Source organism: Engystomops pustulosus, chromosome 7 (genome assembly GCF_040894005.1).
Source record: "Engystomops pustulosus chromosome 7, aEngPut4.maternal, whole genome shotgun sequence".
NCBI lineage: Eukaryota > Metazoa > Chordata > Amphibia > Anura > Leptodactylidae > Engystomops > Engystomops pustulosus.
Window position 1 is genome coordinate 37,019,659 of NC_092417.1, and position 27,811 is coordinate 37,047,469.

Here is a 27,811-nt window from a genome sequence, read left to right on the forward strand (position 1 = left end):
TTTGTAAGCGGAAACGTTAATAGTGATGTAATTAGGCAAATCACCTCTCCTCAGCGGTTGTATATGCGTTTCAAACGCAATGAAAACGCAGGCCGGTGCCACATGCACCACTTGGTCTGCGTTTGAAAATGCAAACGCAGACAAAGCCGCGTCTACCGGGGCGGGCCGCGTCCCAAACGCATCGGCGTTTCTATGGAAACGCCTGCGATCGGGAACAAGCCGCGGGTGTTTTGCATTAACGTATTCCCGATCGCAGGCGTTTCCATAGAAATGGCGATGCAATCAGGCCACGGGCTGCCCCTGTTGGCGCGGCTTTGTCTGCGTTTTCAAACGCAGACAAAGCGGTGCGTGTGGCACCAGCCTTAGACCTGTGGCACATGTGGCGTTTTGAACCCATTTTTGGGCTGTTTTTAAGCAGTCTGTTAACCCCTTAGCGCTCCGCGCCGTAGCTGTACTGCGCAGCTTCCGACGATTAGCGCTCAGCGCAGTACAGCTACGGCGCGAGCGCATAGGATTTTAGAATTGTCACCACGTCTCGCGACGTGGTGACATCGGGACGAGATTTGGGTGACAGAGGCAGGAGGAGTTCCTGTCTCCGTCACCCGACCAATCAAATCGGTCCCGCCCGCCGATCGCCGTGATTGGCCAGTCAAACCTGACTGGCCAATTACAGCGATTTTGGGCTAAAAAACGTGGTTTTAGCCCCTTCCTCTTCCTCCAGCGGCACCATTTTGGTTTGGTATCGCTGGAGAGAGGAGAGAGCGTTACTGTGTGCACCAAAATACACTTTTACACTATAAATAGTGTTCTGATCCTTATCTGATCCCTATTGTTCCCTACAAATTCCCATCCCTATCTGTTTTTTCCTGTGTCCTGTGTGTTCCCTGTGTGATCGCCTTGTGTGATCCCACGTGTCTTCCGTTTTTCCCTGTCTGTCCCTTCTGAACCCAAACGCACTTTTCAGTGCGCTGTGTTAGCGTTGTTCTGCACTGGACGCACTTTTCAGTGCGCCGTGTGAATAGCGCTGCACAGAATCTTTAGCAGTCTTAGCGGTAGTTAGTTTGTCTTAGGGCAAGCTAGGTGCATTTGTAGCGCCTTTTTGCGCGGTGCACATAGGTTTTTTTTCGGTGCCTGGTAATATTTTTTTCCAGAGCGCCCGTACGTAGCTACTTTTTGTGTGTGCCATCTGTGCGGCTGGTCCGTGTGGTTTGGTGTGCATTATCTTTTTTTTTGTGTGCTATCTGTGCGGCTTGTCCGTGTAGTTTAGTGCGCATTATTTTTTTTGTGTGCTATCTGTGCGGCTTCTCCGTGTAGTTTAGTGCGCATTATTTTTTTTTGTGTGCTATCTGTGCGGCTTGTCCGTGTAGTTTAGTGCACATTATTTTTTGTGTGCTATCTGTGCGGCTTGTCCGTGTAGTTTAGTGTGCATTATTTTTTGTGTGTGCCATCTGTGCGGCTTGTCCGTGTAGTTTGGTGTGCATTATCTTTTTTTTTTTTTTGTGTGCTATCTGTGCGGCTTGTCCGTGTAGTTTAGTGCACATTATTTTTTGTGTGTGCCATCTGTGCGGCTTGTCTGTGTAGTTTGGTGTGCATTATATTTTTTTTTTTGTGTGCCTGCTAGACGGTTTATCCGTGTAGTTTGGTGCACATTATCTAATTTTTCTAGTTCTCTATTTTTTTTGTGTGCAATGTCTCAGAAGAAGTACACCGTGTTGGAGGCATATAACATGCTTGCCTCTGACACCGAGTCAGCTAGTGGGGATGATGGTCCCTTTTACCTATCATCATCCTCCTGCTCATCTTCCAGTGACCTGGAAGGACCCCCAAGAAGGCGCCGTAGGGTTCCAGGGACTTCTGCAGGAGAAGTGCCTGGGACTTCTGCAGGAGAAGTGCCTGGGACTTCTGCAGGAGAAGTGCCTGGGACTTCTGCAGGAGAAGTGCCTGGGACTTCTGCAGGAGAAGTTTCTGGGACTTCTGCAGGAGAAGCGTCTGGGGCTTCCACTGACCCCACATGGGTAGCCCCAGATAATTATACCCCTCAGGTCCCTGACTTTTTGGGCCATCCTGGAATTAACTTTGACACGACAGGGCTCAGAGCTGTGGACTTTTTTAAGTTTTTTTTTGATGAGGAGCTGTTGAATTTAATTGTAGTCCAGACTAGAGATGAGCGAACACTAAAATGCTCGGGTACTCGTTATTCGAGACGAACTTTTCCCGATGCTCGAGTGCTCGTCTCGAATAACGAACCCCATTGAAGTCAATGGGAGACTCGAGCATTTTTCAAGGGGACCAAGGCTCTGCACAGGGAAGCTTGGCCAAGCACTTGAGAACCTCAGAAAAGGATGGAAACACCATGGAAATGGACAGGAAACAGCAGGGGCAGCATGCATGGATGCCTCTGAGGCTGCATAATCGCACCATTATGCCAAAATTATGGGCAACAGCATGACCATGACAGAGTGACAGAATGAAGCTAGATAGCATCTAAAACATCCAATAATTGACCCTGACACTATAGGGGACGGCATGCAGAGGCAGCGGCAGCAGGCTAGAGAGTGTCATGGCGACATACCCTAAATGGACTCAGGCTTCAAACCAATGGGTGGCAGAGAGGAACCAAAGGAGGTGAGCAAGAAGCGCTCAAATAATATCGGTACATGATAAAAGTTTGCCAGTATATTTTGTGGATTACACAGCAGGGTGGCGACAAAGTTAACATGGAAGCCATGAAAACAACCCAAAATTCTGCCTGACACAGCTCGTTTGATAAGGGGACCATGTATGGAGGCAGTGAACTAGTAGTAGATTAAAGGTGCTGCAGTTAAAACTATGTTAGTTGGATCTTGGCATGGAGCTGGCGCTCCGCTGCCAGGCGAGCTTTCGCCAATCCAAGCCCCTGTCTATAGGCTACTCCCCAAACAGCACTTCTAAGAACCTTTTGTATAAGATCAAGTGTAGTAGCGTTCTTATAAGTTTAGGATATGGCGGGTGAGGGGAATGTAAACAGATGCGCAAGAAGCGCTGAAATAATATCCCTAAATGGTAAAAGTTTGCAAGTATATTTTGGGGATTACACAGCAGGGTGGCGACAAAGTTAACAACTTTGATGTGGAATGCCCTGTAATAGCTCTTGGGCGGTGTGCCTTTTATCGCCTAGGCTCAGCAGTTTCAGCACCGCCTGCTGTCGCTTAGCGACGGCACTGCTGCTGTGCCTAGAGCTACCGACTGATGGCGCCATGCCCACGGATGGTAATTCGGAGGAGGAGGAGGTGGAGGAGGGGTGGGAGGAGTTATAGTAGGCCTTTGAGACCTGGACCGAGGTAGGCCCCACAATTCTCTGCGTCGGCAGTATATGACCAGCCCCAGGGTCAGACTCGGTCCCAGCCTGCACCAAGTTAAGTGTAGTAGCGTTCTTATAAGTTTGGGATATGGCGGGTGAGGGGAATGTAAACAGATGCGCAAGAAGCGCATGATGCGCATGGAGCTGGCGTTCCGCTGCCAGGCGAGCTTTCGCCAATCCAAGCCCCTGTCTCTAGGCTACTCCCCAAACAGCACTTCTAAGAACCTTTTGTATAAGATCAAGTGTAGTAGCGTTCTTATAAGTTTAGGATATGCCGGGTGAGGGGAATGTAAACAGATGCGCAAGAAGCGCTGAAATAATATCCCTAAATGGTAAAAGTTTGCCAGTATATTTTGTGGATAACACAGCAGGGTGGCGACAAAGTTAACAACTTTGATGTGGAATCCATGAAAACAACCCAAATTTCTGCCTGACACACCTCGTTTGATAAAGGGACGATGTATGGAGGCAGCTATATGGACGACTTTTGGAGGTAGCAATGGAGACAACGTGTGGAGGCTGCTATGGAGACAATTTAATTTGGATAGTGCCTGTATGTGGCAGTCCCAAACATTTTTCAAACCAGAGGAGCAGGTAGGTGGCCCTCCAGTAAAATGGGATAGATTGAGTGCCTGTATGTGGCAGTCCCAAAAATGTTTCAAACCAGAGGAGCAGGTAGGTGGCCCTCCAGTAAAATGGAATAGATTGAGTGCCTGTATGTGGCAGTCCCAAAAATTGTTCAAACCAGAGGAGCAGGTAGGTGGCCCTGCAGTAAAATGGAATAGATTGAGTGCCTGTATGTGGCAGTCCCAAAAATTGTTCAAACCAGAGGAGCAGGTAGGTGGCCCTGCAGTAAAATGGAATAGATTGAGTGCCTGTATGTGGCAGTCCCAAAAATGTTTCAAACCAGAGGAGCAGGTAGGTGGCCCTCCAGTAAAATGGAATAGATTGAGTGCCTGTATGTGGCAGTCCCAAAAATTGTTCAAACCAGAGGAGCAGGTAGGTGGCCCTGCAGTAAAATGGAATAGATTGAGTGCCTGTATGTGGCAGTCCCAAAAATTTTTTAAAACAGAGGACCGGGTAGGTGCCCTCCAGAAAAATGGAATAGATTGAGTGCCTGTATGTGGCACTCACAAAAATTGTTTCAAACAGAGGACCGGGTAGGTGGCCCTCCAGAAAAATTAAATGCATGAAGTACTATAGCAAGAGCCAGTGGGCCCTGTCAAAAAATAGCCATTTTCCTCTGCTTTACTGTACAAAGAGGAGGAGAAGGAGGAAAATGAGGAGGAGGAGGAGTGGATCAATTATTCAGGTTGAGCTTCCTTCACCTGGTGGAGATTGGAAATTCTGAGAAATCCAGCCTTTATTCATTTTAATAAGCGTCAGCCTGTCAGCGCTGTCAGTCGACAGGCGTGTACGCTTATCGGTGATGATGCCACCAGCTGCACTGAAAACCCGCTCGGACAAGACGCTAGCGGCAGGGCAGGCAAGAACCTCCAAGGCGTAGAGCGCCAGTTCGTGCCACATGTCCAGCTTTGAAACCCAGTAGTTGTAGGGAGCTGTGTGATCATTTAGGACGATGGTATGGTCAGCTACGTACTCCCTCACCATCTTTCTGTAAAGATCAGCCCTACTCTGCCGAGACTGGGGACAGGTGACAGTGTCTTGCTGGGGTGACATAAAGCTGGCAAAAGCCTTGTAAAGCGTACCCTTGCCAGTGCTGGACAAGCTGCCTGCTCGCCTACTCTCCCTCGCTACTTGTCCCGCAGAACTACGCACTCTGCCGCTAGCGCTGTCAGAAGGGAAATACTGTTTCAGCTTGTGCACCAGGGCCTGCTGGTATTCATGCATTCTCACACTCCTTTCCTCTCCAGGGATGAGAGTGGGAAGATTTTGCTTGTACCGTGGGTCCAGGAGAGTGAACACCCAGTAATCGGTGCTGGAATAAATTCTTTGAACGCGAGGGTCACGGGATAGGCAGCCTAGCATGAAATCTGCCATATGCGCCAGAGTACCAACGCGTAAGAATTCACTCCCCTCACTGGCCTGACTGTCCATTTCCTCCTCCTCCAACTCCTCCAACTCCTCTTCTTCTGCCCATACACGCTGAACAGTGAAGGACTCAACAATGGTCCCCTCTTGTGTCTCGCCAACATTCTCCTCCTCTTCCTCCTCATCCTCCTCCACCTCCACCTCCTCCGATATGCGCTGAGAAACAGACCTCAGGGTGCTTTGGCTATCAACAAGGGAATATTCTTCCCCCGTCTCTTGTGACGAGCGCAAAGCTTCCGACTTCATGCTGACCAGAGAGTTTTTCAACAGGCCAAGCAGCGGGATGGTGAGGCTGATGATGGCGGCATCGCCACTGACCATCTGTGTTGACTCCTCAAAGTTACTCAGCACCTGACAGATATCAGACATCCACGTCCACTCCTCATTGTAGACTTGAGGAAGCTGACTGACCTGACTACCAGTTCTGGTGGAAGTTGACATCTGGCAGTCTACAATCGCTCTGCGCTGCTGGTAAACTCTGGATAACATGGTCAGTGTTGAATTCCACCTCGTGGGCACGTCGCACAACAGTCGGTGAGCGGGCAGTTGGAGGCGGCGCTGCGCTGCCCTGAGAGTGGCAGCATCTGGGCTGGACTTCCTGAAATGCGCACAGATGCGGCGCACCTTCGTGAGCAAATCAGACAGATTGGGGTATGTCTTGAGGAAACGCTGCACTATCAGATTTAACACATGGGCCAGGCATGGCACATGTGTCAGTCTGCCGAGTTGCAGAGCCGCCACCAGGTTACGGCCGTTGTCACACACAACCATTCCCGGCTTGAGGTTCAGCGGTGCCAGCCACAGATCAGTCTGCGCCGTGATGCCCTGTAATAGCTCTTGGGCGGTGTGCCTTTTGTCGCCTAGGCTCAGCAGTTTGAGCACCGCCTGCTGTCGCTTAGCGACGGCACTGCTGCTGTGCCTAGAGCTACCGACTGATGGCGCCGTGCCCACGGATGGTAGTTCGGAGGAGTAGGTGGAGGAGGGGTGGGAGGAGGAGGAGGCATAGTAGGCCTGAAACACCTGGACCGAGGTAGGCCCCGCAATCCTCGGCGTCGGCAGTATATGAGCAGCCCCAGGGTCAGACTCGGTCCCAGCCTCCACCAAGTTAACCCAATGTGCCGTCAGCGATATATAGTGGCCCTGCCCGGCAGCACTCGTCCACGTGTCCGTGGTCAGGTGGACCTTGTCAGAAACGGCGTTGGTCAGGGCACGGATGATGTTGTCTGACATGTGCTGGTGCAGGGCTGGGACGGCACATCGGGAAAAGTAGTGGCGGCTGGGGACCGAATACCGAGGGGCGGCCGCCGCCATGAGGTTGCGAAAGGCCTCGGTCTCTACTAGCCTATAGGGCAGCATCTCCAGGCTAAGCAATCTGGAGATGTGCACATTAAGGGCTTGGGCGTGCGGGTGGGTTGCACTATATTTGCGTTTCCGCTCCAGCGTCTGGGGTATGGAGAGCTGAACGCTGGTGGATGCTGTGGAGGATCGTGGAGGCGACGATGGGGTTTTTGTGCCAGGGTCCTGGGCAGGGGGCTGACTAGCAGCTGACACAGGGGAAGGAGCAGTGGTGTGCACGGCCGGAGGTGAACGGGCTTGTTGCCACTGAGTGGGTTGCTTAGCATTCATATGCCTGCGCATACTGGTGGTAGTTAAGCTAGTAGTGGTGGAACCCCTGCTGAGCCTGGTTTGGCAAATGTTGCACACCACAGTCCGTCGGTCATCCGGTGTTTCCTTAAAGAACCTCCACACTTCTGAAGATCTAGCCCTCGCCGCAAGAGCCCTCACCACGGGAGCTTCACTAGTTGACAGTGGCGCTGATGCACCAGCTCTGGCCCTGCCTCTCCGTCTGGCCCCACCACTGCCTCTTCCAACCTGTTCAGGTCGAGGACTCTCCTCCGTCTCAGAAGCACTGTGTTCACCCGGCCTCTCAACCCAGCTTGGGTCTGTCACCTCATCATCCTCCGATCCCTCAGTCTGCTCCCCCCTCGGACTTCCTGCCCTGACAACAACTTCCCCACTGTCTGACAACCGTGTCTCCTCATCGTCGGACACCTCTTTACACACTTCCACTACGTCAAGAAGGTCATCATCACCCACAGACTGTGACTGGTGGAAAACCTGGGCATCGGAAAATTGCTCAGCAGCAACCGGACAAGTGGTTTGTGACTGTGGGAAGGGTCCAGAAAACAGTTCCTCAGAGTATGCCGGTTCAAATGCCAAATTTTCCTGGGAGGGGGCAGACTGGGGGGGAGGAGGCTGAGGTGCAGGAGCTGGAGGAGTGGGGATTTCGGTGACATGGGTGGACTGCGTGGAAGACTGACTGGTGGTGGACAAATTGCTCGAAGCATTGTCAGCAATCCACGACATCACCTGTTCGCACTGTTCTGGCCTCAACAGTGCTCTACCACGAGTCCCAGTAACTTCAGACATGAACCTAGGGAGTGTAGCTCTGCGGCGTTCCCCTGCTCCCTCATCAGCAGGTGGTGTCTCACCCCGCCCAGGACCACGGCCTCTGACCCCTGCAGTAGTTGGACGCCCACGTCCCCGCCCTCGTCCTCTACCCCTAGCCCTCGGGTTAAACATTTTTAAAATGAGAGTTATAACTTTTTTTTTTTTTTTACTTCTTTTTGTTTTTTTTGGTGTTTTTTTGTGTTTTTTTTTTTTTTTTGTATTTTTTGTTTTTTTTTGAGTTTTTAAAACCAAACAATCCTATCCTATTGCTATGGCTATTTTCTAGCCAAGTATCAAAGGAAGCACACTACTATGCCAGATGAGATGACACTGAGTTATTGCCTAATAGAAATCCAACCCCTACTGAATTTTGCCACTTCGGCCTTTGCTATGGATATGTGCGCCACTAAGCGCAGAACACAGCGGTCGCAAGTCTCACTACAAATTGCTCAGAATTGGCAAGTACATGCACTGCAGAAACTACAGCCACCAGCAGATCAACCAGAAATCAAATATATAGAACGCTACTGTAGGCTTCAAGAAGCTGTTTGTATTCTCCTATGGCTATTTTCTAGCCAAGTATCAAAGGAAGCACACTACTATGCCAGATGAGATGACACTGAGTTATTGCCTAATAGAAATCCAACCCCTACTGAATTTTCCCACTTCGGCCTTTGCTATGGATATGTGCGCCACTAAGCGCAGAACACAGCGGTCGCAAGTCTCACTACAAATTGCTCAGAATTGGCAAGTACATGCACTGCAGAAACTACAGCCACCAGCAGATCAACCAGAAATCAAATATATAGAACGCTACTGTAGGCTTCAAGAAGCTGTTTGTATTCTCCTATGGCTATTTTCTAGCCAAGTATCAAAGGAAGCACACTACTATGCCAGATGAGATGACACTGAGTTATTGCCTAATAGAAATCCAACCCCTACTGAATTTTGCCACTTCGGCCTTTGCTATGGATATGTGCGCCACTAAGCGCAGAACACAGCGGTCGCAAGTCTCACTACAAATTGCTCAGAATTGGCAAGTACATGCACTGCAGAAACTACAGCCACCAGCAGATCAACCAGAAATCAAATATATAGAACGCTACTGTAGGCTTCAAGAAGCTGTTTGTATTCTCCTATGGCTATTTTCTAGCCAAGTATCAAAGGAAGCACACTACTATGCCAGATGAGATGACACTGAGTTATTGCCTAATAGAAATCCAACCCCTACTGAATTTTGCCACTTCGGCCTTTGCTATGGATATGTGCGCCACTAAGCGCAGAACACAGCGGTCGCAAGTCTCACTACAAATTGCTCAGAATTGGCAAGTACATGCACTGCAGAAACTACAGCCACCAGCAGATCAACCAGAAATCAAATATATAGAACGCTACTGTAGGCTTCAAGAAGCTGTTTGTATTCTCCTATGGCTATTTTCTAGCCAAGTATCAAAGGAAGCACACTACTATGCCAGATGAGATGACACTGAGTTATTGCCTAATAGAAATCCAACCCCTACTGAATTTTGCCACTTCGGCCTTTGCTATGGATATGTGCGCCACTAAGCGCAGAACACAGCGGTCGCAAGTCTCACTACAAATTGCTCAGAATTGGCAAGTACATGCACTGCAGAAACTACAGCCACCAGCAGATCAACCAGAAATCAAATATATAGAACGCTACTGTAGGCTTCAAGAAGCTGTTTGTATTCTCCTATGGCTATTTTCTAGCCAAGTATCAAAGGAAGCACACTACTATGCCAGATGAGATGACACTGAGTTATTGCCTAATAGAAATCCAACCCCTACTGAATTTTGCCACTTCGGCCTTTGCTATGGATATGTGCGCCACTAAGCGCAGAACACAGCGGTCGCAAGTCTCACTACAAATTGCTCAGAATTGGCAAGTACATGCACTGCAGAAACTACAGCCACCAGCAGATCAACCAGAAATCAAATATATAGAACGCTACTGTAGGCTTCAAGAAGCTGTTTGTATTCTCCTATGGCTATTTTCTAGCCAAGTATCAAAGGAAGCACACTACTATGCCAGATGAGATGACACTGAGTTATTGCCTAATAGAAATCCAACCCCTACTGAATTTTGCCACTTCGGCCTTTGCTATGGATATGTGTGCCACTAAGAGCTAAACACAACGGTAGCAAGTCCCCCTGCTAATTCCTCACAAAATGGTAAAAGATGCAAATTAAAATAAAAAAAGTAGAACGTTATTGTAGCCCTAAGAAGGGCTGTTGGGTTCTTTGAGAATCACTCCTGCCTAACAGTAAGCTAATAGAACACCCTAACGCTTTCCCTGACCAGCAGCAGCTCTCTCCCTAGCGGCATCCAGAGACAGAATGATCCGAGCAGCGCGGCCAGCGGCTAGTCTATCCCAGGGTCACCTGATCTGGCCAGCCAACCACTGCTATCGACGTGTAAGGGTACCACGTCATGCTGGGTGGAGTGCAGAGTCTCCTGGCTTGTGATTGGCTCTGTTTCTGGCCGCCAAAAAGCAAAACGGCGGGAGCTGCCATTTTCTCGAGCGGGCGAAGTATTCGTCCGAGTAACGAGCAGTTTCGAGTACCCTAATGCTCGACCGAGCATCAAGCTCGGACGAGCATGTTCGCTCATCTCTAGTCCAGACCAATCTCTATGCTGCACAACATATTGCCCAAAACCCCACGTCCTTTTATGCACAACCCTACAGGTGGACCCCTGTCACTGCAGCAGAGATGCACAAGTATTGGGGCATAATACTCCTTATGGGGATAGTAAAGAAGCCTTCAATCAGGGACTACTGGAGCACAGACATTCTGTACCACACCCCAATGTTCCGCATGACAATGAGCAGGATGCGCTTTGAAGCCATCCATAAGTTTTTGCACTACACTGACAACACACAGTGCCCACCCAGAGGTGACCCCAGTTATGATCGGTTATTTAAGGTCAGGCCCATATTAGATCATTTTAGTGCCAAGTTTGCCCAGGCATATACCCCCGCAAAACATGTAAGCATAGACGAGTCCCTAGTACAATTCAAAGGGAGACTTCACTTCCGCCAGTACCTGCCCAATAAGAGGGCAAGGTATGGTGTGAAGATGTATAAGCTGTGCGAAAGTTCATCAGGGTACACATACAAGTTCAGGATATATGAAGGGAAGGACTCCACTATAGTGCCCCCAGAATGCCCCCCCTTCCTGGGTGTTACAGGGAAGATAGTGTGGGATTTAGTGCACCCACTGCTGGACCAGGGCTACCACCTCTACCTGGACAATTTCTACACCAGCACCACCCTGTTCAAGTACCTCACTTCCAGAAATACTGCGGCATGCGGCACTGTACGCAGAAATCAGAGAGGTCTCCCTAAGTCGCTGCTTGGGCAAAAACTTAAAAGGCACGAAAGCAGGGCACTATGCAGCGACTCTGTATTGTGTGTTAAGTACAAGGACAAGAGAGAAGTCCTTGTATTAACCACAATACATGAGCACACCACCACCCCTGTCCCAGTACGAGGTACCAGTACAGAAACCCCCAAGCCAGACTGTATTTTAGATTATAACAAATACATGGGAGGGGTGGACTTGTCTGACCAGGTGCTTCAGCCGTACAATGCCATGCGGAAGTCGAGGGTGTGGTACAAGAAGCTGGCCGTGCACATGATGCAGATGGCATTGTATAATGCTTTTGTGCTGCATCGATATGCCGGCCAGAGGGGAACTTTCCTGGAATTTCAAGAGGTGGTAATAAAGTACTTTCTTTTTGGAGACCAGGAAGGGGGGAGTGCTAGCACATCTGGAAGTGAGGCCCCAACACGTATTGTACCAGGGCAGCACTTTCCAGGAGTAGTTCCCCAAACAGCCAGCAAGGGAAGGACACAGAAGAGGTGCAGGGTGTGCTCCAAAAATGGCATTCGGAAGGACACCATTCATCACTGTGAGACATGCCCAGAAAAACCAGGGTTATGTATGAAAGATTGCTTCCGAATTTATCATACATCCCTGGATTTTTAGAGTACCCTGTTGTTACCCTGACGCACAGCTTATACATCATGCCACATGCCGCACCTTCCCTTCTAAGCCCTGCCATGTGCCCAGCCTCTAGATTACTGTCCCGTATGCTTTACCCGGGAAAACATGCATCATGATTTTTAGGGTGTTTGTCTCCCATGGCAGCAGCTGGGCACAAAATGACATAATGGATATTTTTTACTATGCACTATCCATTATGCACTTTTTCAGGGGTCCACCTGTGGGGTTAAAATGCTAACTATACCCCTAGATTAATTCATGGAAGGGTGTAGTTTCCAAAATAGGGTCAGTTCTTAGGGATTTCTACTGTACTGGCCCCTATTGGCATCTACAAATCTTTCATGATGCCAAAAAGAAAAAAAAAATGTACAATGTCTGTGCTCCAACAAGTTATTCCCTTTTGAGCCCTACCGTGTCTCCATCCTACAGATTATTGCCTCCTATGGGGTATTGCCCTAACCGGGGTAACCCGCAGAATGATTTTTGATGTGTTTTTCCCCAGTGGCATGAGTTGGGCAAAATACTTTTGTCACTTCAATGGCATATTTGATAAATTGCAATACAATTGTTTCTCTGCACTACTCACTTTGTATTAAATTTTAGCCAGCACCTTAGGGGTTAAAATGCTCATACAAGCCTACATACATTCTTTGAGGGGTGCCCTTTCCAAAATGGGTTCACTACTTGGGGGTTTCTATTGTACTGGTACCTCGGGGGTACCCCCCATTACCAATCTAGTGAAAACGAAGCTTGAAAACCAAAATTGTGCTTCTTTCTTCCTGACCCCTGCCGTGTGCCCAGCCTGTAAATTATTGGCACATGTGTGGTATTGCTGTATTTGGGACAACCCGCAGAATGATTTTTGGGGTGTTTGTCTAAAGTGGCATGGGTTGGGCACAGTACACGAGGCACTAAAATGACATTTTTGAGATAAAAACACAATTTTTACTCTGCACCCTTTACTTTGCATTCAATTTTGGCCAGCGTGTTGGGGGTTAAAATGCTCATACAAGCCTACATACATTCTTTGAGGGGTGCCCTTTGCAAAATGGGTTCACTACTTGGGGGTTTCTATTGTACTGGTACCTCGGGGGTACCCCCCATTACCAATCTAGTGAAAACGAAGCTTGAAAACCTAAATTGTGCTTCTTTCTTCCTGACCCCTGCCGTGTGCCCAGCCTGTAAATTATTGGCACATGTGTGGTATTTCCGTACTCGGGACAACCCGCAGAATGATTTTTGGGGTGTTTGTCTAAAGTGGCATGGGTTGGGCACAGTATATGAGGCACTAAAATGACATTTTTGAGATAAAAACGCAATTTTTACTCTGCACCATTTACTTTGCATTAAATTTTGACCAGTGTGTCGGGGGTTAAAATGCTCACCACAACCACCGATAAATTCTTTGAGGGGTCTAGTTTCCGTAATGGTATCATTTATTGGGGGTTTCTATTGCACTGGCACCTCACAGGCCCTGCCAACATGACATGGCACTCTAAATCCAACCGTGTGAAAACGAAGCTGGAAAATCAAAATTTCACTCCTTCCGTTCTCATCCCTACTGTGTGCCCAGTCTGTAAATTATTGGCACATGTGTGGTATTGCTGTACTCGGGACAACCCGCAGAATGATTTTTGGGGTGTTTGTCTAAAGTGGCATGGGTTGGGCACAGTATATGAGGCACTAAAATGACATTTTTGAGATAAAAACGCAATTTTTACTCTGCACCATTTACTCTGCATTCAATTTTGACCAGCGTGTCGGGGGTTAAAATGCTCACCACAACCACCGATAAATTCTTTGAGGGGTCTAGTTTCCGTAATGGTATCATTTATTGGGGGTTTCTATTGCACTGGCACCTCACAGGCCCTGCCAACATGACATGGCACTCCAAATCCAAACGTGTGAAAACGGAGCTGGAAAATCAAAATTTCACTCCTTCCGTTCTCATCCCTTCTGTGTGCCCAGCCTGTAAATTATTGGCACATGTGTGGTATTGCCGTACTCGGGACAACCCGCAGAATGATTTTTGGGGTGTTTGTCTGAAGTGGCATGGGTTGGGCACAGTATATGAGGCACTAAAATGACATTTTTGAGGTAAAAACGCAATTTTTACTCTGCACCATTTACTTTGCATTAAATTTTGACCAGCGTGTCGGGGGTTAAAATGCTCACCACAACCACCGATAAATTCTTTGAGGGGTCTAGTTTCCGTAATGGTATCATTTATTGGGGGTTTCTATTGCACTGGCACCTCACGGGCCCTGCCAACATGACATGGCACTCCAAATCCAAACGTGTGAAAACGGAGCTGGAAAATCAAAATTTCACTCCTTCCGTTCTCATCCCTTCTGTGTGCCCAGCCTGTAAATTATTGGCACATGTGTGGTATTGCCGTACTCGGGACAACCCGCAGAATGATTTTTGGGGTGTTTGTCTGAAGTGGCATGGGTTGGGCACAGTATATGAGGCACTAAAATGACATTTTTGAGGTAAAAACGCAATTTTTACTCTGCACCATTTACTTTGCATTAAATTTTGACCAGCGTGTCGGGGGTTAAAATGCTCACCACAACCACCGATAAATTCTTTGAGGGGTCTAGTTTCCGTAATGGTATCATTTATTGGGGGTTTCTATTGCACTGGCACCTCACGGGCCCTGCCAACATGACATGGCACTCCAAATCCAAACGTGTGAAAACGGAGCTGGAAAATCAAAATTTCACTCCTTCCGTTCTCATCCCTTCTGTGTGCCCAGCCTGTAAATTATTGGCACATGTGTGGTATTGCCGTACTCGGGACAACCCGCAGAATGATTTTTGGGGTGTTTGTCTAAAGTGGCATGGGTTGGGCACAGTATATGAGGCACTAAAATGACATTTTTGAGATAAAAACGCAATTTTTACTCTGCACCATTTACTTTGCATTAAATTTTGACCAGCGTGTCGGGGGTTAAAATGCTCACCACAACCACCGATAAATTCTTTGAGGGGTCTAGTTTCCGAAATGGTGACATTTTGGGGGGTTTTCTATTGTACTTTTACTTCAGGGGCTCTTCAATTACACTGTGGCACCACAAAATATTTGCAGCCAAATTGGCTTTCCTAATTCCCAGTATCGCTAACTCTGTTCTGGACATCGCTGTGCGGGGAAACAGCAGCTGACATCCACATGTCTGGTATCGCCGTACTCGGAAGAAGCAGGGCAAGAAATTAGGAATATATATTTACCTCAAATTCCTTCTGAATGTATCCATTTTAGGGCTAAATTGGAAAGATTGAAATCCAAAATTGAAATTTCAAAATTTCCACTCCATTTTCATATGCTTCCGGAAAAATAATTAAAGGGTTAACAGACTTCTTAAATGCTGATTTGAATAGGTTGAGATGTTAGGTTCATAAAATGGTGTTACTTGTGGGGGTATATAGTACATAAGCCTTTATAGAGCACTTCCAAACTGAATTGATCACCAAAAAGTTCGCATTTTTCAAATTTCAAGAAAATCTGAGAAGTTGCTACTAAAACTTCAAACCTTCTCACATCCATAAAAAAAATGGAAACTTAAAACAAATAATGGATATAAAAAGAAGACCAATGGCAAAAGGTTTCTATCAAAAAAAATTTGTGGTATCACTTTTTGTCTAAAAAGTATAACATTTGAAACTTTGAAAATAGTCATTTTTTTCAAATTTTTCCTAAATTTTTGAATTTTTACCCCCCAAAAAAGGAACGGATCACCGAAATGACACTACTAACATAAACTACAATGTCTCACGAGAAAACAATCTCAAAATCACAGAGATATCTTAAAGCGTTGAAAAGTTATTACCACAGGAAGAGACACTGGTCAAATTTCAAAAAAAAGTTGCGAGCCTTAACCTGCAAACAGGCTGCGTCCTTAAGGGGTTAAAAATGTTTTTTGAAATTGCATCCTTTTTTGACCAGATAATTGGTAAAACCTGTCAAAAACACATGCATTTTTTAACGGACTGCTTAAAAACGGGTTCAAAGCGTCACGTGTGCCGCCGGTCTTAGGCCAGCATCATACAGCGGTGATCATCACATAAGAAATATTTGACACATGAAAAGTACCTGAAGGAACACTCCAGTCACAGCGATCGCATTGAATAATGCATGGTGCAGGGCCTGAAGGGAGGAGCAGGATGCAAGGTTTTAGAAATACAATGAACATGAGTCCTGCTCCTCCCTTCAGGCCCGGCACCATGCATTATTCGATGCATTCACTGTGACTGGAATGATCCTTTAAACGTTCCTGGAAAAGTTTACTCATTGTCCATTACATTGCAATTATTCATATGGGTTTGTAAGATACATATAATCCAAACCTGTTTCAAAGAATTCAATCCAAATTTATCAATGATTTGTGCCAGGAAATGAGGTCACCGCTGACTTCCTGCATATGGCTTTCCAAATGGCATCTGGCATACCCACCCTCAGGGCGCGTTCACACGTTGCGTTTTGACCTGCGTTTTCATTGCGTTTGAAACGCATATACAACAGCTGAGGAGAGGTGATTTGCCTAATTACATCACTGTTAACATTTCCGTTTACAAAATGCATCGTAAATGCGCTGTTAACGCATGTGTTAACACGTTAACACATGTGTTTTGTTAACACATGCGTTAACATTGCATTTACAAACGTAAGCGGTTATGTAATTAGGCAAATCACCTCTCATCAGCGTATATGTATATGCGTTTCAAATGCAATGAAAACGCGACCAAAACGCAACGTGTGAACGCGCCCACAGCGATAAGATATATTTGTAAAGATTTACCTTGTTCTGGGTGTTCTAACACTCCTGGATTCTTCTCACAATAAGGCTACTTGCGCATGAACATGTATGGATCCGTCGTCTGCTTTGCAGCCCATACTCTATTGGTGTGTAGTCTGTAAATTAGTCTTCTATCAGCAAAAAGGGTATGTGCATCCACATGTCATCTGTTTTTGCGGATCCACATACAAAACAAAGGCTGGGTAATTACTAGCCTGTCCCAACAAAGTGAAGGCTGTGGTCACACGCTCCAACTGGATTGCGTTTAAAAAAAACACAATGCAGACAGAATGCGGAGGGGCTCGGCCCCCAAGGATATACGTTTCAATAGAAGCGCATGCAATCAGTATTGATTGGTGTTCTGCATGCAAACAATGAGCAGTTAATGTGATCGGGTCAAGACCCTTTCCATATGGATTGTGTTTTGAAATGCAATCCAGACAAAACGGGTGAACACAACCAAAGGGCTTCATGATTATATCAAAGTATCATAGTATATAAGGCCAGAAAAAGACTCGAGTCCAACTTTTACGAATAAAACAAATGTTTTTTTCCCCTATTACCTGTGATAATTTTGCTCTCCAGAAAGTCATCCAGGCCCCTCTTGAACAATTGTTTTACCTTTAGGCACACGTGGCGTTTTGAACCTGTTTTTAAGCAGTCCGTTAAAAAACCGCATGCGTTAAAAAATGCATGCATTTTTTTGAAACCGCATCCGTTTTTGACCATTTTTAGCAATTATCTTAATTAAAACGGGTCAAAAACGGATGGTTTTCAAAAAACGCACGCATTTTTTAACGGATTGCTTAAAAATGGCCCAAAAACGGGTTCAAAACGCCACATGTGCCGCCGGCTTTAAACTGATGGAACACAGATGACACCGTATGGCCTCTGAAATGTTCATGTCAGGGAAACCCTGTTCACATTCTGCGTTTTTGCTGCATATTAAAACGCATCTGAAATGCAAGAAAAAAAAGAACGCCTCCTAAAAAATCATATACTTTCCCCAGAACACATGCGATTTTCCCAAAGCTTTTCAAAACGCAACAAAAACGCCACGTATGAACGCAGACTGTATCATTAAAAAAAAAAAACACATGTAGTTCAAGGCTACACAGTCTGATTCTGGGTTTTTATTTGGAAATCCTGTGAAGAAGTCATTATAGATTACAGAAGTTTAACATCGGTAGGTAACTTGAGGCCGCCTTCACATGATGAGTTGCTTTTTTTTGCTGCAGTTTTAACCGCAGTCCAGAAATTCTCATCTTCTGCAAATGCAAAAACCACAGCATGTCAATTTTCTGAGTGTATTTGCAGCTAATTTCTTATTTCTGTATGGAAAATGTGAAATGCCCTGAGGGCGCGCTCACCCTGGACTTTTTGGCTACCTTTGGGTCCCGTTTTGCACATTTGCACATTTTAATGAATGAGGTGGAAAATCCCCATATACTGCCATACTGTAGTATGGCAGTATATGGTAGGATCGATCAGACAACCTAGGGTTAAAGTACCCTAGGGGGTCTGAAAAACAGTGAAAGTAAAAATAAAAAAAAATTATAATAAAAAAACCATAAAAATTCAAATCACCTCCCTTTCCCTAGAACTGATATAAATATAGATAAACAGTACAAATCATAAGCAAATTAGGTACTTCCGCGTATGAAAATGTCTGATCTATCAAAATATAATAACGTTTTTTAATTGCGTTTAACCCCGTAACGGAAAATAGCTCCCAAAGTTGAAAATGCATTTTTTTTTGCCATTGTGAAAAACATAAAAAATTCAACAAAAAGTGATCAAAAGATCGTACAGTCCTATAAATGGTAGCATTGAAAACGTCATCAAAATGACCCCACAACAGCTCCGTACACCAAAGTATGAAAAAGTTACTAGTACCAGAAAATGGCTAAATCAAAAACATTTTTTTTTTGTAAAACCTTTACAAATTTGGTATCTCCGTGATTGCACCGACCCAAAGAATAAAGTAGACATGTCATTGCGGGCACAAAGTGAAAACCATAAAATCCAAGTCCACAAGAAAACAACACAAATGCATTCTTTCACCATTTCCACTGCATTTGGAATTTTTTTCCTGCTTCCCAGTACACGGCATGGAATATTCAATACCATCACTATGAAGTGCAATTCGTTACACAGAAAAACAAGCCCTCACACAAGCCCTCACAAATAAAATCAAAAAGTTATAGATTTTTGAAAGTGGGGAGTGAAAAATGAAATTTAAGGGGTTAAAATATTTGTTGTCCACGTCTTACTAAATAAGAGGTCGGATCGTGTATCCGGCGCGCTGGCAGTCGGCCTTATTCATAAGGGGGCGTGCGGACACACCCCCAGCACACCCCTGCCAGCGGTCTCATTGTAGGAGAAGCCGGCAGCGATGCGATCGATGCTGCCGGCTTCTCCACCAATGTGACCGCTGGCGGGGGCGTGCCGGGGGTGTGTCCGCACGCCCCCTTATGAATAAGGCCGACTGCCAGCGCGCCAGATACTCGATCCCACCTCTTATTTAGTAAGAGGTCGGATCGGCTTAAATACATTTACTGGACATAAATTTTAAAAAAAAAACGGCTAGGGAGAAAGGGGCTGGGGAGAGGATTATGGGGGGCACATTTGGTGGGTGGGTTTTCCAAGGTGACAGGTCCTCTTTAAATTTGTCTTAAAATCTGTAATTAATCCACATTCTTTATCCTGTAGATTAAAAAATAAATCTGCACTTTAAAAATCCCATATACTATAATACTATGTTACAAAATGGATTCTCCACACCTAATACATGCTCTAAAGTATGTCCCTGACCTAAGGGTAAGTACACAAATGTTTGTACAATTTCCTGGACAATGCACAAAGCTTCCAGGCGCACCATGGATAGTTCTATTAGTGCTGTAATAATAGTACAATGGATTATATCATCCTCTTTCCATAGTATGTCATTTCCTTATGCGGTTTGCTATTGTTCAGGATACATGTAGTTATTGATTGTATTATTGGATAGTGCGGAGTATCACTGCAGCTCCTAATGGTTTTTAATTACTGGTAAAATATGAACTCGAGTAATTATTCAATGAGGTAACAAATGGCTCCCAAATTATGAATGGTTGACCTGTTTCCATCACTGTGAATATCCATCTCCTGGCTCTGAGCTTTCTCAGCCTCCTTTACAGCAGATCCCTACACAAAAGGAAGATGCTGAAGAACAAAAGTTAATTTATATAAACTGGGAAATAAATATCTTCTCTATATTTAGAACAGTATTTCTAAAGGTGGAACGAAAAGGTAGTACTTTTTGCCAAAGAGGTAACATGACAATCCAGTAAAACTATTTGGGAGTATTGTATAGAATAGAAATCTTTCACACAATTATAGACCTGGATGCAGTAGTGGATTTAATATACAGGTTATTTATAATGGGCGTTAGAATGGGGCACGTCTTCTCGGGGTGTCCATTCATACCTAAACCACCCACTAAATTTTATACTGAGAAGGACCTTCACCCATGAAAGCCTCATACATCTGTTCCTGCTCTCAATACACATGTATACAAGAGCTATTTCAGCATCTTTGAAGGTCCTCCAAAGGTCCTGAAACCAGACATTGAAAACAGGCAGAAGGGACGCTTCCTCCAAGTGAGTGATAGGAGCTAAAACAGCAATAAAACTGAGTAAAGTTGCAAAGTAGTGGGTTAAAAATCAGTAGGGGATTAAAATTTGATCATTTTCTTTCATGGGAAAACCCGTTTAATATTCATACAGCTTCATTCGCCCCTACCTACCAGAATTAGTCTATGGACATATAGGGGCAGATTTACTTACCCGGTCCATTCGCGATCCAGCGGCGTGTTCTCTGCGGTGGATTCGGGTCTTCCGGCGACTCACTAAGGTAGTTCCTCCGACGTCCACCAGGTGGCGCTGCTGTAATGAAGTTCCCGCCGGAATGCCCTGAAATTCACCGGCCTATTCCTAGTGAAGGTAAGTGCGAGTTTTTTTTTTTTTTTTTAAATGCAGCGGTTTTTCCAAATCTGTGGGGCAATACAGGGAAAATCGGCGCAAATCGGAATTATTTGGGTAACACGTCGGGAAAACGCGAATCGGGCCCTTAGTAAATGACCCCCATAGTGTGCACACTGATAGGCTTCCTGCATGCCAGAATTTTAGTCAATCACAACAAGAAGATCTAAGGCCTCTTCCACACTAGCGTTGCGTTTCACGTCAGGGTGCAATGCGTGAAAAACTGACGTTTTTGGCTGCGTTTTTGTTCCATTTTTCCTTGGAGTAATTAGCGTTTTTGCGTTTTTCACGCGCGTGTTGTTAGCGTTTTTTTTGCGTTTTCGGCGCATTTTTCACGCGCGAGTCAATGGGAGAATCGAGCATTTTTCAAAGGGACCATGGTTTGGGATTAAAATGGGTTATTTAATTAAAAAATAATGTCTTCTGATAAGTTGCAAACATCTGCGATCTATTCTTCACTGTTCCCCGTGTATATTATCTCCCGACAAGTTAGCAGATGTGAAGAACAGTGAAGAATAGAATAAAACCAGTGAACACAGTGAAAACAGTGACCACAGGATCATTTAAGAGAAAAACACAGTGCAGAACACAGTGCAGAATAGATTACAGATGTTCGGCACATCTGCTTACTTGTCGGGAGATACGCGCGGAACGTTGTGGCCAAAATAGCATGTGAAGAACAATATATATGTGTGTGAAGAACAAATTGCAGATGTTTAAATACATCTGCAATGTGTTCTTCACACATATATATTGTTCTTCACATGCTATTTTGGCCGCACCGTTCCGCGCGTATCTCCTGACAAGTAAGCAGATGTGCCGAACATCTGTAATCTATTCTGCACTGTGTTCTGCACTGTGTTTTTCTCTTAAATGATCCTGTGGTCACTGTGTTCACTGGTTTTATTCTATTCTTCACTGTTCTTCATTGTGTTTTTTTAATTAAATGATTGTTCGCGAGCAGGGGAAATACTGTTATTCTGGTCACCTAGCAACCCTTACGTTTAAAACGCATTGCACTCGCATTGCACTTGCAATGATTGCGAGTGCAATGCGTTCTTGATGCATCTCCATAGACTTGAATGGGGCGTGAAAATTGCGCGTGACTCGCAAAAATAGAGCATGCTGCGATTTTGACGCGCGTGCAAACGAACGCAAGCACGCGCGTCAAAAACAACGCTAATGGAGAAAGAGCCATTGAATACAATGGGACAGAGTGCAATGCAAGTTCTGCGCGTCAAATGCACGCGCAGAACTCGCGCGTGAAAAACGCCAGTGTAGAAGGGGCTTAACTCCAGGATGAAGGATTGTAAACTGAGCACACTTACAAACTAGTGTGTTTAAAAAAAAAATGCTTTACAATTATGCAATTAACACCTATAGAGCCCCTCAGGCTCATTTGCATAAGTCAAAAAAGCCCTTTTTTGTATAAAACACGACATTGGAAGCAAAAAGAAAAGTGGATCCTGCCAGAGGGGACACACACCAGCATGTAAGTGTGCATGGTTTACAATCCTTCATCCTGGTGGTAGATGTTTCTTTAAAAAGAACACCAAGTTTACATGGACCCTTAGTCTTTAGCACTGGAATGTTGCTATGGACTACCCCTGACTGTTGCAGTGTGGTGTAAATATTACCTGGTATAGTGTTATTGTACATGCTTTCTCTTGTAGGGGCTATAGGCGCTGCTCATCCAACCCGCTCTCCATAGGAAACAGTGTACGATGTGGCACTGTACTGCCGTCATATCCGTCGATGGAGGCAATGGGGCACATTTACTAAGGGTCTGAATCGCGTTTTTCTGCCAGGTTTCCTGAATTTTTCAGATTTGCGCTGAATTGACCCGGGATTTTGGTGCACGCGATCGGATTGTGGCGCATCGGCGCTGGCTTTTTAAAAAAAATTGTATCGCAAAAATAGCACTCACATACACCGAGACGGAGGAGGTGGACTCCTGTTAACTCCGGCAGACTTCAGAGCAGCAGCGACACCTAGTGGACATCAGGCGCACGACCTTAGTGAATCCCGGCAGAACCCAAATCAGTGTTGGAGAACGGCCACTGGATCGCAACTGGACCGGGTAAGTAAATCTGCCCCATTGTGGCCGGTTATACGTCCCCCTGACGGTTGTGTGTATGTGGCCTTATAAAGATAGAATACAACAAGCTTCTCTTAGTGCTTCCTTTATTTGAGTTTAAAATTGAACAATTCTTTTTTCATCTGAAATAACAGTAACTGAAGTGGGGTACAGTATGACAAGTACAGGTGTATCAGTGATTAATTAGCATAATTGAAAATTTTGTTTGGGGCTAAATCGATTGGTTTTATAGCTTACATAGGTATGATCCGCCCTTTTTCAAAGTGGTTGACTTCCTTTAAGTTTTAAATACATTCAAGACGGAAAAGACACAGTTCCCAATTATGGAGGTTTTACTTTATATTTGGATCCTTCTGTCCGTTTTTAATGAACATTTTGCATTCTTTTGGTGTCCCATTTTTTCATGTTTGTTAGAAAAAGGAAGGAATTTCAAGAGTGTAGCCAAGGATTCATCATTTTCTCATAGAGGGCACATGGATAGCATCCAAGTTGCATCCTTTTTCACCACAGACCATTCTGTTTCACACATCGGCAGCAAAAACCGTATCAACAAAGACTTGTTCTACTTATTAACAGAGCAGCGCTGAGCAGACGTGTGCTTTCCATTAAAAAGTGGATGACACTTCTTTACTCACGACTGTCAGCTGGATTTAATATTATTCTTGTAGGAATCCAATGGTTTAGACCACTCAATTGTCTGGGAGCGGTTTATCAAACCAAATAGGGCTCATTTACTAAGGGTCTGAACGCCGCACTTTCGTAGGATTTCCCGAATATGTCCATTTTGAGGCGAATTGCCCCGGGATTTTGGCTCACGCGATAGGATTGTGGCGCTTCAGAGTCGGCTTTCACGCAACAGAAATCGGGGGCATGGCCGTCGGACAACACGACGGATTCGGAAAAACCGCGCAAGATCAGCACTCACATGCACCAGGAAGAAGAAGGAGAACTCCAGCGGACCTCGGGCGCAGGAGCGGCACCTGCTGGATCTCAGGCGCACGACCTTAGTGAATCCCGGCAGACCCGAATCCTGGTTGTTCCCGATTACGTCCTCCTCAAAATGGCCTCCGCTATTTGTTTCGGTGTGCAGTTGCAGTCATTTAAATGCTGCTGGCAATGTTGCAAGCAACATTTATAGGGTTGTCTCCTACATCGCCACCTCATCCTCATAGACTGTAAGCTCTTGTGTCACCCCCTCATCCTCATAGACTGTAAGCTCTTGTGTCACCCCCTCATCCTCATAGACTGTAAGCTCTTGTGTCACCCCCTCATCCTCATAGACTGTAAATTCTTGTGTCACCCCCTTTTCCTCATAGACTGTAAGCTCTCGTGTATCCCCTCATACTCATAGTCTGTAAGCTCTTGTGTCACCCCCTCATCCTCATAGGCTGTAAGCTCTTGTGTCACCCCCTCATCCTCATAGGCTGTAAGCTCTTGTCTCACCACCTCATCCTTGTAGACTGTAACCTCTTGTCTTACCCCCTCATCCTCATAGACTGTTAGCTCTTGTGTCACCCCCGTATCCTCATAGACTTTAAGCTTTTGTGTCACCCTCTCATCCTCATAGACTGTAAGCTCTTGTGTCAACCCCTCATCCTCATAGACTGTAAGCTCTTGTGTTACCCCTCATCCTCATAGACTGAAAGCTCTTGGGTCACCCCCTCATCCTCATAGACTGTAAGCTCTTGTGTCACCCCTCATCCTCATAGACTGTAAGCTCTTGTGTCACCCCCTCATCCTCATAGGCTGTAAGCTCTTGTCTCACCACCTCATCCTTGTAGACTGTAACCTCTTGTCTTACCCCCTCATCCTCATAGACTGTTAGCTCTTGTGTCACCCCCGTATCCTCATAGACTTTAAGCTTTTGTGTCACCCTCTCATCCTCATAGACTGTAAGCTCTTGTGTCAACCCCTCATCCTCATAGACTGTAAGCTCTTGTGTCACCCCCTCATCCTCATAGACTGAAAGCTCTTGGGTCACCCCCTCATCCTCATAGACTGTAAGCTCTTGTGTCACCCCTCATCCTCATAGACTGTAAGCTCTTGGGTCACCCCCTCATCCTCATAGACTGTAAGCTCTTGTGTCACCCCTGTTAAGGAGGTCGCACTGGTTTCGGACGCCATCTTGACTACTGTCCGCCATCTTAGATACAGCGGCCATGTTCCCTGACCATTGTCAAGTTAATGTCATGATTCAAACTTCATTTTATGTAACCTGTTTGCTTGCCTGTCAGCTAATACCCTGTGACATGTAATGAGAAGCCAGTCTGTCCTCGATGCTGCATAATAATATGATTCAGGAGCCACTTATCATCTCCTTCTCAGCAAATTAGTATAAACAATATCTGTGTACAAGTTCTCTGAGAACTGCGCACAATTAATTAACTTTTTTCCCAGAATGTGCTGCTGACCAATAGCTTTGGAGTATACTATTCACACCCCTTTGATGACTCTTCTGTCTGATATATATTATGCATTTTGATTATTAAACGGTAGAAGATCTTGACTAAGAGATTAGCGCGTATGTCTTGGTCCTTATGTTCAATCATGAAAGGGTTAATTAGGACTCACCTTACAAAAGTCAAGAGGGCTGTTGGGGCCCTGCATAAAAATCCCTAACAATATTTGGCGTCCTTTCCTGGGTGGGCTTAGAAGTAAACAACAACAACACCGAGACAGCCTCCGTGAAGTGTCCCCGCCGGCTTGGTGAACAGAACTGACCAGAGCACTCTCAGGGTAAGATATTAATTTTTTCTTGTCTACCTTGATATGTCACTTCTGGTTCACTGGTTGGACGGACCGGGTAAGACTGTCTCTGTGTTATGTATTTGCCACTGTTGTTCACTGTAACCTAAGCTCATAGTTTTTGGCAAAGAACCACTTTGTAAGGTGATGGACAGAGACTGGACAGAGACGGATGGTCAGACAGTCTGTGATGTTAGCTGAAACTGTGGGACGGGAGGGAGTAGCCCTTAGAGGTCCACACTGCTAAAGTAGGAGATACTTTGTTTTGATTGTCAGATTATCATAGTGTCTATAGTACTGTTTGACTAGTGTCAATAGGGTTGCCCATAGAGGTAGAGAGCTCAATTTGTGCACGTGCAGCGGAGACCCACTCTGATCAAGTGTGCGTTTAGCTTCATTTTGGAGTCTGAACGACTTTGTGGATGACTGTAAGAACTAGTAGTGACTTGGTAAAGAGTCAGTAAGAGAGTTGACTTGGTAAAGAGTCAAGGAGAGAGTAGTTCAGTGAAGAGAGTTGATTTGGTTAAGAGTCAATAAGGGAGACTTGGTAAAGAGTCCTCTGTGGAAGTCTGGTATCTAGTTTCTTTGGGGTCGGTCACACAAGGTGTCGGATTCGTTGTATCTGTGGGGGACAGGTTTGGCAGTGTTGCAGTTGTAGACATTTGTGATGGGAAGTAAGCAAAGTAAAGTAAGCCAAGGGTGCGGACCTAGAAAAGCTACTCAGATTGTGTCCCACATGGAGGGGAAAGATGCACAGAGACAGAAGGTTGTTGAGTTAAGTAGGACTGATGGAAAAGTGCAAGTTGACATGATCGGACAAAAGGGCTGGTAGTTTTGTGTTGAAATGATAAGTAATAGTGAAGGTTTGAAGGTTTTGGGATGTGTCAGATGATCTGATGATTGTACAAGTGAGAAAACTTGATCAGATTTGCAAAACAGACACTTATAGCCTCTGACTTTGACAGACGGACCAGGACAGAGTGACTGGGATCCTTCAGAGTGCCCAATGAAGAAAGAGACAGGCAATAAGGGACATTTCAAAGTTTTTGATGTGGAAAGAATTTGAGAAAAAGAGATTTTATTATATTTTCCTTGGAGTGAAAAATGGCCCCTGTAATCCAGACTCCACCCCTGTATCTGGTGGTTAGAGAAGATTACACGCCCTACCATTCTTCAGTGGCGGCCATCTTAAGTCAGTTTATTTTTCAGTGGCGGCCATTTTAAGTTATATTCCCTTCAAGTCCCTGAAAGTTGATTGCTGTTGGCAGCCATAAAAGCTGTTGTGGGGCTTTGTAGGAGAACACCTGACCATGTTTCGGGCGTCTGCTAGTGGTCCTGGAGTGAGGGAGGTTGTTTGTTTGAGTATTATTAAAATTTATTGATCCCGACAATTAGAGAAAAATTACTATGAAAAAGTGTTGCAATGTCTCCGGCACCTGCTTTCTGGCATTTAAGGGGTTAACAAAAGGGTGGGGGCTGTTGGAGCTGCGTTTTGTTTTGTGAAGAACTGACATGTGCTGTGTCTGTCTTATCTACGAGAGAGACGATAGTGACCTTGATGTTCACGGAAAACTGAATATCTCCATATTGAGTTGCTTGGAATCTGTGTTCTGTTATCTCGTGGTTTACAGGCTAGTGAGAACATTTACATTTGGGAGGGGTAGATCGCTGCATTTAGACTTCTCCCTGACAATCTAAAAAAGACTTGAAGGAAGTTATTTGGTTGTGGAACAGGGATACAGTATGATGTGATGTCCTCCTGTGTACCCCCATGAACAGACTAAACAAGAATGAGCCCCCCAACTGTATTACAAGCCTATGACTGACTTTTGTTCCTTTTTGATTAAAAACCATCTTAAGTGTACCTGGATTTTATTGAGACGTTGGAGTCTGGCCAGAACTTTATAGGTAGCACAGAACACTGGGCTGGAGATGTGGTGGAGGGACTCTGACATTGACGTTCAGAGGGAATAGAGGATGTTTCACAGACCACGCCAAAGTGAGAAAACATCTCCGGAAGTCTCAACCGACCAACCCAAGTGGGCGTTGCGGGGAGGAGACATTACTGTAGTGAGTGGCGGAGACGGCCCCGACAGGGCAAGACAAGGGGGGTGGTTACGGACAAGGATGTCAGCGAGAACAGCCCCCCCAAACAGAGTTATCGCCTTTCATTGTAGAACTCTCCCCTGCTAGTCCGATGATGATTTTAGCCCATTTCCGGTCAAGAAAAGACTCAGAAAGAACAGCCGGATACATGTAGCATGGTCCATGACGTCCAA

General features: G+C 45.6%; 1 protein-coding gene across 2 annotated transcripts in view; it reads right to left on the minus strand.

Moving 5' to 3' along the window:
- The window catches only part of FMN1 (formin 1), a 175,960-nt gene extending 159,150 nt beyond the window's left edge, over positions 1-16,810 (minus strand). Inside the window, exon 1 of one of the 2 annotated variants that reach the window (XM_072115471.1) lies at positions 16,671-16,810. The gene's annotated coding sequence lies outside the window, so the exon portion shown is untranslated. Of the gene's footprint in view, positions 1-15,964; positions 16,036-16,670 lie in introns of those variants that run through there. The other variant, XM_072115470.1, reaches the window with a different exon arrangement.
- Positions 16,811-27,811: the final 11,001 nt, after the last annotated feature.